A 16629-nucleotide genomic window follows, 5' to 3' on the forward strand; every position below is an offset into this window, starting at 1 on the left:
CTTTAGACACTACCCTGCAGATCATGTTCCAGTTCAAACTCCGTCAGGAATTGCATCTAAACACCCAGAAAAGGAATATCAGTTTTTTGATTCCACATCCAACTATAGACAATGGGGAGAGACTGTGCACTGATAGCATAGGTGGAGACTGTTTATTGTAAAATAGATTTTTAAAGCTTGTTTAAATGTATTTCATATATTTGAAGTATAATCTCTAGTGAAAATCAAAGGATTGGTTTTATACAAATATGCAATTGTTGCTCAGAGAAGCATGGTAGTAAGAACAGTCATCTAAAATATTCTTGCACACTTTGAAACCACACTGTTTCCAGAAGCAACCTAAAATTTGTGGAAATTGAATAAAAGTTTTCAATTCCTCTCCCTCTCGTACCCTGTCCCCCTGTCCAATTTTCTGGAGATGTAAAAGAATAATAGGAAAAACATGGAACAGTGTTGCATCTATAGAAGCTTTACAAAATACAAACTTTTGGAAGGAACCATTTCCCAATCTGTGTCATTCCAGATGTTCTGGTCTATAGGTACAATCATGATGAGAAGTCATTGGCAAGGCAGCAACTTGGGGGAACAAGGCAAAACATCATTTCCCCAATCTTTCATTATTAATATAATTGTTTGCTTCTGTTTAGGTTTATCATTCAATTTATTCTGCTGAGCTAAAAATAAATCTGCCTTCATGTCACATAATTAATGCCAACTGTGATTGGCCTGGCAGCCTCACAGCTCAAATCCCGCCTCTATTATATTTTTATTAGTACAGCATAATTTCTAAGACATCAAAGGATGGTCCTCTCATCACCTTACTCTTTATAACTTTGGGAGAATGTTCATACAATGTACAGAGCAAAGGCTTAAATTTTATCACTTTGCCTTTAGTAAAAATAAAATAGTCAGCGCTCAGCCTTTGCTGGGAAGTAATAGGGCTTTGTAGACTTCCCTTTGGAATGAAACCAAGTCATCTTTCCAATTAACTAACTGCATTCTTAAGATAGACAGGTTAAGTCATTCCTCCTCCCATGGCCCATATGAAAAGACTATAGGTCACTTGCATTTCTGCGTAACTGAATTCAAACTATGAGTCTCCTGCCCCCTGCAGTGCATCTGGTCCTTTTGTCACTATCTTTTAGATGCTATGAAAAATTGCTCTAATTTCTCGTGACTTTTCAACTGGGATAGCCAACCTATTCTTCTCCAGATGTTTAGGGCTATAATTCACACAATCTTTTGTCATTCATCATGCAGCGTAGTTTATCTTGTTCAATAGCTTCCATCTAAGAGCCCAAGTTCTTTTGATATATTCTTTATGTTTGCTCGTTTCCCTTCTTTTAAAAATAGTCCAACTGGCAGCTATATTATAATTGTTAGTGCTATTTTCCATTTTTTACTTTCTGCAATTAAGTCAAAATTAATATTTTTTGTTTTGCTTGATTAGTACTGCAAACCACCTCAAAATGAAGGCGGGATTAAAGTCCTATATAGAAACAGACTAGGAATAGTTTCTACAAAAGCTACAGATTTTCTTTCTGCCTTCTTAGCAGACCAGCATCCTGGGACTTTGAATTCTTTTTTTCACTCAAATACTTTAGCTGAGGATTGATATTCCTGTACATTACATACCTGATCCTGGCTTTCGAGTCACTACTGGGAATATGTTGCAGACTTCTTCATTGCCTGTCCTCATCATGCAGTTTTTATTAATTTTTGTATACAACACTTACTAATAAATATTCCTCCTCTGCAAGATAAAAAAAAGCATCTATGAAAACTAGCCCAACCTTCTGCTCAGTGCAGGAATTCATTTAATCTTCTCCATCCAGTCACCATTTCAAATTGTCCTATGAGTCTATCACTGTGGAAGGCAGATTATTTCTCTAAACATCTCTCCACACCCTTCTTCCTCTTCCATCATTTCTCCCTTAGTCTTCTTTGTTGCAAGCTAAACACATCCAGCTTCTCTTCCTGTTCCTATTGGGTCTTGATTTCCAGATCAACTAGCAATGTCATGCAATGAAGACTAATATGGACCCTCAGATAGCAGAACAACAGAGTTGGAAGGGATCTTGGAAATCTTCTAGCCTGATCCAGTTAGCAGAAAACTATCATTTCAGACAAATGGTTGTTGAATATCTTTTTAAGAATTTCCATTGCTGAAGCACCCACAATTTCTGGAGGCAACTCATTCTGCTGATTAATTGTTCTAACTAGTAGGAAATTTCTCCTTAGTTCTAGATTGCTTCCTCCTTTTTTCCCCTGAAAACAATTTTATTGATTTTCGTTTTTTGTCATTTTTTCCAACCACATGCGAATTTTAGTCCAATATTTTTAGCATCCTCACAAGTCCACCACATATGGTAATATGAGCCAGGTATCTGATGACATTTCCAGCATTTTTCAGATTTGTTCTTGAACATTCTTGCTATTCTTGTCGGGGAAAGTGCCACCTGTAAAAACATCTTATACAAATTTTCCTTATATGCTGTTGACATTGTCATTTTATAATTTTGAAACCACAATTTTTGCCATTTCTCTAAATCAATCCCATATCCAAAATTCTTCCCCCATACAATCATAGTTTCTTTAACTTGTTCTTCTTCTAATTTAATTCCCAGTAAATAACCATATAATTTTTTAATCACCTTCTCATCAGTACCCATCAAAATCTTATCTAGATCAGTCTGTTTATCATAGAATCCTCTGTTTTAGAATCTTCATCATACCTATAGATTGCTTCCTCCTTGATTAATTTCTGTCCATTGCTTCTTGTCCTGCCTTCAGATGCTATGGAGAATAGATTGATCCCCTCTTCCTTGTGGCAGCCTGTCTAATACTGGAACATTATCATATCAACCCTAATCATTCTTTTCATTAAACTAGACATACCCAATTCCTGCAACTGTTCATGTTTTAGCCTCCAGTCCTCTAATCATCTTTGTTGATCTTCTTTGCATTATTTCTAGAGTCTCCACATCTTTTTTATATCATGGTGACTAAAACTGGATGCAATATTCCAAGTGTGATCTTACCAAAGTGTTATTAACACTTCACATGCTCTTTTTTTTAAGAATAGAATTCTTTATTGGCCAAGTAGGAACAGCATCATCTGTCGATCTATTTGCTCAGCATGCAAACTCCATGGGATCTAACAGTGGATCGTGATGGTTTTCAGGTGGGACAGCACTAGCCTTTCAAAGATTTTCATAACTACAGATATTAGAGTAACTGGCCTGTAGTCATTCAATTCCTTGATGGAGGGCTTCTTTGGCACTGGGATGACAGTAGAGTATATAGAAGCAAGAAGGAACATAACACATCACTAGTGATTTATTGAAGATTCGGGTGAAGATGGGGGCCAATTGGTCAGCACAGACTTTTAAGCAAGAAGGAGTTATCTTGTCTGGCCCTGGTACTTTTCCTGGCTTTTGTCTGTGAAATAGATCTTGCACTTCTTTTTCTGTGATCACCAGAGGTTGTGAACCCAATGGATTGGGGTCAGTTGTAGGTGGCTTGGCTGTTGTTGGTGTGCTTAAGATGGGGTTGTGGAGATAGGTGGCTGTAGTTTCCTTTCAAACCTGCAGTAAAACACATTCAGGTGATCTGCTAGTTGTTGATTTCCTTCTGCCTGGGAAGGAGGTTTGCTGTAGCCAATGATGTTTTTAAGAGTTTTCCACATGTTTGCTGGTTCATTTGTTGAGAACTGATTCCTTAACTTTTCAGAGTAGTTTCTTGCTGCTGCTCTGATCTCTCTTGTTAATATGTTTCTGGCCTGATTGTATAGTATTCTGTCACCTTTTTTGTAGGCTTCCTCTTTGGAATGATGTAGCTGCTTAAGTTTAGTTGTGAACCAAGGTTTATTGTTACTATATATTTTCAGGTTCCTTACTGATACACATAAGTCTTTGCAGAAGCTGACATATGATGTTACAATATCTGTGAACTCATCAAGGTCTGCAGAGGGTATCTTCAAAAAAAATTCCAATCAGTGCAATCAAGGCAAGCCTGAGCTTCAGCTTTGCCTCATCAGACTAAGTCCTCACTGATTTAATGGTTGGTTTCATGGTTTTAAGTCTTTGTCTCTAGGCAGGTACAAGGTGAATCATGCAGTGATCAGAGTGTCCCACAGCTGCTTGTGGTAAAGACCTATAAGCTCTTGATTCTATCTCTTTGTTAATGCAGCCTAGAACTGGGTTGGCTTTTTTGGCAGTTACAGCACACTGCTATGCTGTACATATTTAAGTAAGTGTCCACTAGGACTCCAAGATCCCCTTGCAGTTACTACTGTTGAACCAGGTACTATCTATTTTATACTTATGCATTTTCTTGCCTAAATGTAGAATCTTACTTTTCTCACTATTGAATTGTATTTTGTTAGTTAGCACCCAATGTTCAAGTCTGTCAAGATCCTTCTGTATCTTGAGCCTATCTTCTGGAGCATTAGCTATTCCCGCCAGGTTGGTGTCATCTGCAAATTTGATCCCCTTTGATCCTCTCTTCTAAATCAGAGGTGTCCAACTCAATTTCATTGAGGGCCTCATCAAGGCTGTGATTGATCTCAGGGGATGTGTGGCCAAGTGGGTGGGCGTGGCCAGCTTGATGCCACTCCCCAAACTGTTGACATGTTTCCTCTTCACATTGGGTGGACTGGGTCGAAACTACATTGGCCTGATCTTTCCTCTTCTCATTGGGTAGACTGGGTTGAACCTACGCTGGTCTGATCTTTCCTCTTTGCACTGGGTAGACTTGGCTGAAGCTATACTGGCCTGATCATTCCTCTTCACATTGGGTTGCCTAGGATGGCCCTGCAGACCGGATCTGACCATATTGCAGGCCAGATCTAACCACTTTACAGGCCAAATCCAACCTCATTGCAGGCCAGATTCGACCAAATTGCAGGTTGAATCTAGCCCATGGGCCTTGACTTTGATACCCTGGTCTAAATCATTGATGAAGATATTGAAGATTACTGGACCTAAGATTACTGGACCTAATACCTGGCCTTGGGTACCCCACTGCATACTTCCCTCACATAGATGCAGCTCCTTTAAGAACTACAAGTTGAGTGCAGTTGTTTAGTCAGAATCCATCTGGTAGAGACGCTGTCTATCCCATATTTTTCTATCTTATCAAATAGTAGGTTGTGGTATACTTTAAAGAAGTAGGAAAAAGGAAGAGCCAAAAGAGCAAACTATTACAGGTAGTCCTTGACTTATGACCGCAATTGGGAACTTCCGCCACTGAGCAATATAATTGTTAAGTACATTATAGTCAATTTTACTTTTTTTTTTTTTGCTGTGGTCATTAACCAAATCACAATTTTTTAAACGAATTTGGCTTCCTGCATTAATTTTGTTTGTCAGAAGCCCCTGGGAACATTGCAAATGGTGATCACCTGACCCCAGGATTCTGCAATCATCATAAATACATGTCAGTAGCCTAGCAACCAAATTTTGATCACGACTATGGGGAACTGCAGTGATCATATGTGTAAACATCTGTCATTAGTCACTTTTACCTCAGCACTGTAACTTTAAACAAATGGTCATAAGCTGAGGACAACCTATAGGTTTTCCTTTTATTTCGGTAATCTTTTTGCCAAAATTGCTGGAATGGGGCTCTATGCTACCTACTGAAAGGATGGGAAATCTAGATATTTATAGATTATTGGTTGGAGATAAATAAAGCTCAAACCTCTTGGACCAAAAGATAAACAGTAAGGTAGGCCTGCCATTGAGATACCTGTCATTTTTTTCCCTCAGAGGACAGAAAGTTTTCAGCCTTTTCTGACGTTATGTATGCCTAATGTCTGGTTTAGTTCTTAACTTTTCCTTCTCTGCTGTCCACCCAATTCCCTACACCTTAGTAATTTTTTATTTGCATACTTAAAGTGATTCAGGCTTGCTTTCTCTAAAGTCACATTGCAAAATATTTTCTGATTATGACATAAGATTTCTGGAAATGATGGGGGGGTGGAATATCTGTACAGAGGACTATAGATTTATGGGATAGGAAATGGTGTTGCATAAGTTATTTGGCTCCTTTCCATTTGTGGATCCATAACAAACAAATGTATTTGTTTAACTTGCTCACTAAGATAGGAGCATGCAGTTGTGGCTATGAATTGCTAGACTCAGACATCAGCAGAAGCAGGCATCCTTGTGTTGGAGACAATCTAATAACTAGTCTCTCAGACAAAAGAGGATGGTATGGAAGCATGATCAGCCTTTTTCAGAACCTGGAGCTTGGCCTCCAGCATGCCTTTACATTAAAGTTTGTATTTGCTCTATCTGTAGAATAAACATCTGCAAAGGATAACATTTGGGGGGAAACCATATTCTTAATGTTAGCAGGCCCTCTTGCATTTGGAAGATACTGTTATACAAACCTTGCATTATGTTCTTGGTCATCAAGTGACTATAGTCTGGTTAGAGGCTATCTGTATGATTATAGCTAGACATGTGTAGAGTACATAAATAGTTATGTCTAAATGAATAATAATGCTATGGCCTAAAAAGGGCTTGAACCTTGCAATAAAGTGAGAATTTACTCAAAATCTTTCAAGCATCAAGTACTTTTTAATTACAATACCACCACCACCACCACCATCATCATCACAACAATGGAGGTACATATCTGATATTTACTCTCCTTTTTTTAAAAAAGTTTGAAGATATCATATTAAATTCACTGCTTTCATGTCCCGCAACTCGGGCAACAAACCCCTTTGGAAGATCCTCGGCATTTTTAGAGCCGAATGTTTTCATTAGAAATTTCCTATTACAAACAACCGACAAACTGAATTTAAGAAACTTCTTTGCATAATCATAAGTAGTTTTTGGTCCCTATTTTCACTAAAGCTAATACCCATTTGCAACAACAACAACAACAAAATGATCCCTTCAAATAATTCCACAAATAATATCTCCTTACTCATCAAAGACACCATGGAACGTGAACAGAAATGTACAAATGCCATCTTATTTGGTCTCGAAGACACCAACGAATCAGACAACATCACCAAAGTTCGTGATATCATAAGCAACTCAAATACAACAAACATCTCTCCTGAAGATATCATTAAAATAACCAGAGATGGCCCTGGGTGCAAATACTGTAAAGTGACGGCTCTGTGGCCCCAAGATTTTCTAGAGTTGTATGCAAAAATGAGTCCAGCAAACGCACATTCATTCATACAATAAATGCCATTGCAAAAACCAATCCCAACCACAAAAAACTTCGCTTAAGACCAGACTTATCCATACTGCAAAGAATCCGCTTCTGTGAACTCTGTGCAGAATTCAAAAACCATCTAGACAATTGTGAAAACTTTCACAATTTTCACTGAAAAGGACCTATACATTGACTACAGAACTGATTGCATCAAAAGAAAGTCACACAACCCACAGTTCCACTTCCAACCCCACCCCATCCAATCCAACATCACTCAAAACTAGGCACGCACACCCCTAACTACCTCTATTCCAACCACAACTGGCCTTAAATGCAAGCTACTCAATGCAAGAAGCCTTGTAAATAAAATACCTGAATTTCTCCTCTTACTAAATATGGCTAAATTCAACATCATATTTGTCTGTGAAACATGGCTCAATGCATCTCTCCCTGACTCCATTACCACAGTAAGAGACTATCATGTTTACCGATCAGATCGCAAAATCCGTAGAGGAGGTGGTGTTGCTATCTTCTATAAAAAGTCCCTACATTTAAAAAACATCCAAGTTACCCAGGAGCTTGCTATTCCTGAGACCATCATCTGTGAACTGTCCTTAAATATCACATTTCAGTTCTTACTATGTTACAGAGCCCCTGATTATGACATTGAACATGCAAACAAGCTAAATATACTACTAACATGGGCAGCATCCTGCCAACATGCTTTTATCTTTCTTGGTGACTTCAATCTACCTCATATTAACTGGACCGTTAACGAATGTACAACTGAACCCACACATGCAACCTTCTACAATGCAGTAACAAATCTGGGACTAGAACAACTAGTAACCAACAACACTAGACTTAACAACTGCCTCGATCTCATCTTCTGCAATAGTTTGAATTCAATTTATGGAATACAAATTAAAGAACCCTTTTGGGGGAGTTCTGGTTTGTCAGGCTTCGGTGGCGGCAGGAATTCGCGTTCCTGCACGATCCCTGCCGCGCTCGCTGCTGGAGTGCCTCCGATCCAATTGGATCTGGAGGCTATAGTTATCCTGTAGGGATAACTGAAGACCGGGGAGATCCGGACAGGGGTCTTTGGACATCGCAATCCCCTTCCTCAGCCGGCTAAACTCCCTTTTCCAAAGGTGGTGGAGCGGCGGTCAGCAATGGCCGCCACAAAGAACCTCTCAGCTGGACAAGTTTTGTGCATGAGGAAGTGGAGAAAGTGAAAGTCTTTGGCTGAACCGGGACAATAAGTAACATCTGAACACCCTGGAAATTTAGCTTTTTAAAGGATACATTGTTCCCAAGAAGATTGAAAAAGCTGCGGATGAAAGTGAAAAGGGAAAGTTTTTTCTGCTTCACTCTCCTTCCCTACGGAGATAGCAATGGAAATCAGAAACACCCACTTTGGCAACAGAAGGTAACTAATTTTGAAAATTAAAGCCAAGGGGACATCAAAGATTTCTGAACAATGATATTTTAAAATCTTTTTTTTTTTTTTTTGCTATAAGTGGGAAGGGAGAGGCAAATGATTTATATTAAAATTCTGCTGGAGGAGACTGCTTGGAGTTTATAAGATCAGAGATTAAACTGTAATAAGACTTCTAAGAAATTATTTTGGAATTGTGTAATTGAACTCTACCCCAGGAAGAGAAAGTATTAAAAGAAGAAAGTGCTAAATGAAACAGTTTGTGTTGATTTGAATTGCTTGATGACTTTGGAACTTTTGCAAACTATTTTTTGAAAGTCTAAAAACACTTGGATTGTTTAAAAAAATAAAAATAAAACAATGGCATTATCCGTGGAAGAATTGAAAATGGAATTTAAAAAGCTAAAAGAAGAGGAACAAGAAGGCAAGGGCTTTTTTGGATCTGTTTTCCACTTCTTAGAAATGGCGATTTCTACCTATCAGGAAATATAGCAATCAGAAAGCTGGGATGAAGGAGAAGCCATCTTTAATGGACAAACTATTTTAGTTGATGAAGAAAACGGAAAAGGGGGAAAGAAAATGGAGAATTCAAGATCTAAAAAAACAACCAAGAAGGGAAAAATAAGGTGAAAAATCGATATAATGTCAGAAAGCAACAGAAAAGAGAAATACAACAGAGAGGGGAGACTAAAAGGGTGGAGATTGAGAGATGGGAGGGGGGGGGGTAAAAAGGTTAGATTTGATAAGAAAGGAAGGGAAAAGGGAAAAAGAAGTTATAAAGGCTTAAAACAAGATGCTAAAAAACAGGGTTGTTTTTAGAGATAAAGGGTAAAATACGACTTAAAGAGATTCTGCAAAAGTACACAAGATTGTATTTGTATTTGAAATAGAGTTAGAAAACTGGAATATTATATGTGTTAATAGAATATTGTAGGGAATGTGTAAAATATCTAAGATTTAATATTACCTAATATCTATGTGTAAAATACCTAAGATTTAATAATAGAGTTTAACTAATTAATTTGTTATGGGACATTGTTTTTACTATAAGCCTATTGTGTTTTTTATTTTATTTTAAAATGTTATTTAGAATGTACTAAGCAGAATCAGAATGGAAATTATGTAGTATTTTAAGTGTTAAATTGGGGAAAAGATAGAAAGGCATCATGCTTCAACCACTGATTACAGGCAAAAATTTATATTAAAGAGAAAAGATAAATAGACAATTGAAAAAGAACGGACAAAAGATACAAGTATAATGATTTAAATTGAGATGAAGTAAATAAAATAGAATTAAGAGAGTGAAAAGAGGGGAGAAGACATATAGAAAGTATAGAATGTTAAATAAGATTGAAATAGTATATAAGGTGAGCATGAATTTGATTAATGTCTGCACAAAAAGAGGTAACCCGGGGCTAAGCCGCTTTCTAAAAAGAAGTTTTATGTTTTCATGTTACGTGTTTTGTTTGTTTATGTTTGCTTATTGAGAATTAAGATTGTTGGATGAGAACATATGAAATTGTAAATAAGATAGATGAAAGTATAAGTTTAATGAATAAAATTGAATAGAAGTAAAGGGGAAAATAGTGAGAAATTGGAAAAAGAGTAATAAGATATGAAGTTGAATATATAAGATGCATATTAAATTGTGTTTGTATGGAAATGGGATAATTTGGAACTATGCTGTACTTAAACAAGATGTTTTATTTGTTTTCTTAAAAGATGTTCTATGTTCTTACATTTTATATTTTGTTGGTTTGTGTATTGTTTTTGAAAATTAATAAAATTTGTTCTAAAAAAAATATTAAAGAACTCTTTTCCAACAGTGACCACAACATGACTGACTTTTGTCTCAACATACGTCCACACAAAAATAATCACAATGACATAATCCCCAATTATAACTTCAAAAAAGGCAACTATGATCTTATAGAGAATGATCTCTCATCCCTTGATTGGCAATTTCTATTCTCTGGATGCAATACTGTAGAAGACGATTACAACATATTTTTACTTGAAGTCAAAAGAGTCATCAAACTATATGTACCAATAACAACTCCCAAAACCAGAAAAAATAAATTACCCATAACAATAAGGAAGCTTCAATTCAAAAAGAAATCACTTTGGCAGAAAAACAAATTTGGTCACGTTGCCAACTTCAAAAGCCGATACAAAAATTTATGCCACCAGATAAAAACTGAATGCACCAATTATCACATTAAACAAGAAGAAAACCTTCTACGCACCAATTCCACCTGTGCTTTCTACAATTTTGTAAACAACAAACTAAAAGACTCAAGGTCCATCCCACCCCTGATAGGACCTAATGGTAAAGACTGCAATGACGACACCATTAAAGCCAACATCTTTAACACATTCTTTGGCTCAGTATTTGTAAATAGCAATGGATCATGCTCGGTATTTCCTAGTCGAACCACAGACAACTACAATGATCTAATACATATTGATTTTACAGAAGAAAATGTTGAAAAAGCACTACGCAATCTAAAACCATCTCTATCTATTGGATCGGATGGAATATGTGCCTACTTCTTAAAAAAGCTATCCACTGGCATAGCAGAACCTCTAAGCATAATCTTTGAAAAATCTTTCAGGACCAGCTCCTTGCCAAAAACTATGGTCACAAGCCACGGTCATCCCCGTCTTCCAAAAGGGAGACCCCAACTTAGTTGAAAATTACAGACCAATCTCTTTATGCTGCATCACCTGTAAAGTCATGGAATCAATTATTAACCAATCCCTCATCCTCCACTTAGAAACAAACAACCTACTGTCTAATAAACAATTTAGTTTCAGGAAAAAACTACCATGTAATCTGCAACTCTTACACTGCAAAAACATATGAACTACACAACTTGATCAGAGCAAAGCAATAGACACAATCTACATAGACTTCTGTAAAGCCTTTGATTCAGTGGTACATGACAAACTACTCCTAAAACTAAAATCTTACTGTATCTCTGGACACCTGCATAACTGGATAAAAGCATTCCTGTCAAACAGACAAAAAATGGCCAAAATTGGGAGGGTCCTATCAAATTCTGTACCTGTCAACAGTGGTGTCCCCTAAGGCAGTGTTCTAGGACCAACTCTTTTCATACTCTACATAAATGACCTCTGTGATCATATCAAGAGCAACTGTGTTCTCTTTGCTGATGATGTAAAGCTATTCAACATCACAGACAATACTGCTACCCTTCAAAAAGACCTTGACTATGTATCAGAATGGACAAACAAATGGCAACTTCAAATATCAACAAATAAATGATCTGTCTTACATATTGGCAAAAAAAATTCAGAAAATAAGATACACGCTGAATAGTCAAGACCTTGTTGATGATCTAAACTCTGTCAAGGACCTTGGAGTACTCATCTCAAATGATCTAAGTGCAAGAGCCCTCTGTAACTACATAGCCAAAAAGGCATTAAGAGTTGTAAACCTAATCCTGCATAGCTTTTTCTCTGGTAATATCAGTCTACTAACTAGAGCATACAGAACATTTTCTAGACCAATACTTGAATACAGCTCATCAGTCTGGAACCTGCATTATGTATCTGATATTAATACAGTCCATACTTTAACCTTAGACTGTCTACTATTGACCTCACCCCTTTCCTAAGAGGTCTGTAGGGGGCATGCATAAGCGCACCAACGTGCCTACCGTCCTTGTCCTCTTGTTTCTTTTATTTTTTTATGTTTCTTTTATGTATCCATGTATTCATAACTATGTTTTACTTATACCTATTATCTTGTAAACAATTGACAAAAATAAATAAATAAATAAAAAATATATGTATATGTATGTGGGAGGGAAGATCTGTCTGTCTGTCTCTCTCTCTGTGTGTCTCTCTGTGTCTCTCTTTCTGTGTCTGTCTATCTATCTATCTATCTATCTATCTATCTATCTATCTATCTATCTATCTATCTATCTTATCAACAAAATATTTCATATCCTTGAGCTCCATACTTCTCCTTTTACTGGAAATTAAGAGCAATAATTACGATGACCCAATCAGCAAAAAAGAGGGGAAAACAAACGCCACTGAGATGTGCCTGGTTTAATTATTATTTGAAGAGTGATTTCTGGCTCTTACGGGCTGCTGATCATTGGAAAGAGAGTAATCTCCCTTGCTCCAAAGAGAAGATGTGAATTTCAGTGTGCCACTGGAATTTGATTTCTTACTGAGCATGACAATGGTTATATTTATCTTTTGACACATGTGGAAGGACACATATGTCTTTAGAAGAGCTCACATCCTTAGAGAAAAATCTTGGTTGTTTGGCCAGCAATCAGCACTGGTAATTTTTCTGTTATGTTGGACAAGGGCTGTGTGCACAGAATATTCTGCATTCAGTGCGCAGGAAATGGATGACAGCTTTGCAGAGGGAGTTGCACTGGCCAAGGAACTCCATGTCAGCCTTGAGAAATCAATATTACCCAAAGGGAAGATGATTGTAGTCTCTCTGGGTTAGGTATATTTTAATCTGTGGACAAAGGTAGTTAATTTCAATAGCACATTTAGCCTCTAAATTATTCTTTCTTACAATTTTTGAAAAATAGAAACAAAAACATGTATGTAGACTAAACACAATCCATACGGTTTAGATTTAACTTAGGTTTAACCATTTCTCCTTGCTTTGAAAATAGCCTACTTAAAGCATTGATGATGGCCACTCTGGGCTTCTTTGGAGGACTGATGTTGTAAACTTTATCTGCCGGTCTTGGTTACATAAGAATGGACAGCAACTCAGAAAGAGACTAGTTTCCTCCCAGAGGTATAGAATTTCCATGCTCAGGCTAGGAGAACCGGTTGTTAAAAAAACTGAATCCCACCCCTGCAAGCCTCCTCGGAAAATATGTGGTGTACCATCACCAAACTCTTGAACTATATATTGAATTGGATATATTTTAGCCCACTGCAACTACATAGCCAAAAAGGCATTAAGAGTTGTTAACCTAATCCTACGTAGCTTTTTCTCTGGTAATATCACACTACTAACCAGAGCATACAAAACATTTGCTAGACCAATACTCGAATACAGTTCATCAGTCTGGAACCCTCATTACGTATCTGATATTAGCACAATTGAGAAAGTCCAGAAATATTTCACAAGAAGAGTTCTCCACTCTTCTACTCGTTGTAGAATACTTTATGCCACCAGACTTGAAATTCTAGAACTAGAAAACCTTGAATTACGCCGTCTTCGGTCTGACTTAAGCATGGTATATAAAATCATACATTGCAATGTCCTACCTGTCAATGAATACTTCAGCTTCAACCATAACAACACAAGAGCACACAATAGATACAAACTCAAAGTAAACCGCACCAAACTTGATTGCAGGAAATACGACTTCAGCAATAGAGTGGTCAATGTCTGGAATACTCTACCCGACTCTGTAGTCTCTTCCCCAAACCCCAAAAACTTTAACCTTAGACTGTCTACCATTGACCTCACCCCTTTCCTAAGAGGTCTGTAGGGGGCGTGCATAAGCGCACCAACGTGCCTACCATCCCTGTCCTATTGTTTCTCTATTCTTTTATTTTTCTTATATATACCCATTTCATGTATTCACAACTATGTATACACTTATACTTATTATCTTGGAAACAATTGACAAATCAAATAAATAAAATAAAATAAATAAATAAAATTGGAGGCATCTGAAAGCTGTGAAATACTGCATAGGTAAGCATGACTTCTAGAATACGTTTCAGAAGGCTTGTAGCACAGAAGAAAGAGCAACAAAGACTACCCTTGTATTTGAATGGCATGCTGAGGTTATGCTTTGATGAACAGGTAAGACTAGGACAAAAATGTGAAGGGACCAGAGCAAAAATTATATTAATTTTAACGAAAAATAATTAAATATAGTTATTATAGCCACGCCCACAGAACCAGTAGTAAAAAAAATTGAATCCCACTACTGGTTGAGGTGGTTGATTGAACTGATTCTGCTCTGATTAAACTGTTTGACGAAGCTTTAAGACAGTGTGACCTGAAGCACCTTTGTGTTGTGGCCCCGATTCCCGAGCCTATGCTGTCAGAGGAAGAGGACCTGGAAGATGAGGAGGAGGAACTGGGAATGCCTTCCTCCCCAGGACCTTCCTCTCTGGCAATGACTTACTCCCCAGGACCTTCCTCCCTGATAATGCCTCAGGTTCCATCAGACAACCGAGAGGAACAGCCTGAGATTAATCAGGAGGAAGGCATATCGGAGCAGCCCCTGATAGGGAGTAAAGAGGAAGAATGTTGGCTCGATCCTAAGCAGCGTCATAGGGAGAAACGTGAGCAGCAATGTAGGAGGCGTGGGAGGGTCAGAGAGTGAGCTGAGTCATTGAGCCACACCCCACAGGGGATAAAAGTGGGTGTGTTTTCTCCTGAAACTTTGTATGGGACAAAGTTTAACCTTACTTGAGATTTTCTTCGTGAATGACTATTTTTGTGGACTGCCTTGTGATTTTCTGTGAGTAAAACTTTATCAGTTCAGACTTGGCAGGCAGGACATGTGGGAATGCCAAGAATATTATCAGTTCCAAAGAATTAACTCTGTGAAGTCCGAGCCAGCTAGCCTGCCTGCGTTGGTGTGAGTTTGTACTCTTTCATATTTTGGGAAAGAGGAAAGGTGAGACAGAACACCTTTGTAGCCTCTATGGTCTAATAGAGCTCATTGAAATGAATCATATCTACGTCATACACCTCTCTGAAATGTTGCATGTTCCTACATCAGAATTATTTGCTGTACTTCTCTCCCAGCTATTAAAAAGTGTTCAGTTTGGAACAAGTGGTGGAATATTCTGTGCTTTCTCAAAAAGTGACTGGACTTTCTGGTTTTTCTTTGCAGACGTTTCACTTCTCATCCAAGAACCTTCTTCAGCTCTGAAGTGGTCTACAACTTTTCTGGAAGTCCGTTCATACTCCTGCACCATTCGAAGGGTGTTCACCACAAAGTCCATAGTTAAATATCTACGGAGATTCTCAGTCATCCAGGTCATGGTTGTCCCAAAGACGCTTTTTCAAGAAGCAACTGGACTTTTTGGCTTTCCTTTGTAGACATTTCACATCTCATCCAAGAAGCTTCTTCAGCTCTTCTTCTTGGATGAGAAGCAAAATAACTTCAAGGGAAAACAAAGAAAGCCCAGTTGCCTCTTGAGAAAGCACTTTTGGGATGACCATGACTTGGATGACTGAGAATCTCCATAGACATTCTGTGCTGACTTTGAGGCTGTTGTAGATTCAATTCTGGCTTGAGCCAAGGGACTTATTTTGCAACTAGAAGATCCATGTTCCTTTTCTGTCATGTCTCCTTTGGGCCTTTCCAATATCAGTCTTTCCAATTTAAAAGGGGGAAAATGACTTGGGAAGATTTTCCAAAATGGGAATTCTCTCTCTAACTTCAGAGAGCAATAAAATCTAAAATATCTGTGGCCTCTTGGACATCCTCCTAAGAATCATCGAAGATGTTTAAATATATGATATATTTACCTAACGTAGATGACATGTCTTTAATATTTGCTTACAAGGGGGACAAATATTGTTCTTCCCCTTTTATGGCTTAGAGTCTCTGGTGCCATGCTGTTTCTTCTTAATCTCCAAGACAAGAATAGAAGAGCCATGCTGTGTCATAACATGATGTAGTGCCAGTGTAGCGTTTGGTTATTATAGTGATCAATCAGCCCTCAGTGGAAAATTAACAGGTGGTAGAACATAAATACAATACCACCACCAACATATCTTCCCTCAAAATTGGTTTAGGGCAGACTACAACCACAATTACTGGAGATGGTATGTGGACTTAATGAATAGCCATCAATAACTCTAGAATTTATCTAACTCGCCTTTTAAAGCTGTCCAAATAAATGCCTATCAGCAGTATTTCTTGTGATAGCAGATATAATAGATTAACAATATGACGTATTGTTACTTCTTTTGTCTTTCCTGAATCTACCATTTAGTGTAATGCTTATTTGCAATCTCTTGCAAG

General features: G+C 37.6%; 1 long non-coding RNA gene across 1 annotated transcript in view; it reads left to right on the forward strand.

Moving 5' to 3' along the window:
* Window positions 1-15629, forward strand: part of LOC148133198 (uncharacterized) — a 187918-nt gene extending 172289 nt beyond the window's left edge. The window contains exon 6 of the long non-coding RNA XR_015746578.1: window positions 15490-15629. This is a non-coding gene — a long non-coding RNA (uncharacterized LOC148133198). The remainder of the gene's footprint in view (window positions 1-15489) is intronic.
* The last annotated feature ends 1000 nt before the right edge of the window (window positions 15630-16629 follow it).

The sequence above is a fragment of the Notechis scutatus genome, chromosome 1 (genome assembly GCF_049901735.1).
Source record: "Notechis scutatus isolate UNSWTSFEM ecotype Mainland chromosome 1, rNotScu1.2, whole genome shotgun sequence".
In the NCBI taxonomy this organism is placed as follows: domain Eukaryota; kingdom Metazoa; phylum Chordata; class Lepidosauria; order Squamata; family Elapidae; genus Notechis; species Notechis scutatus.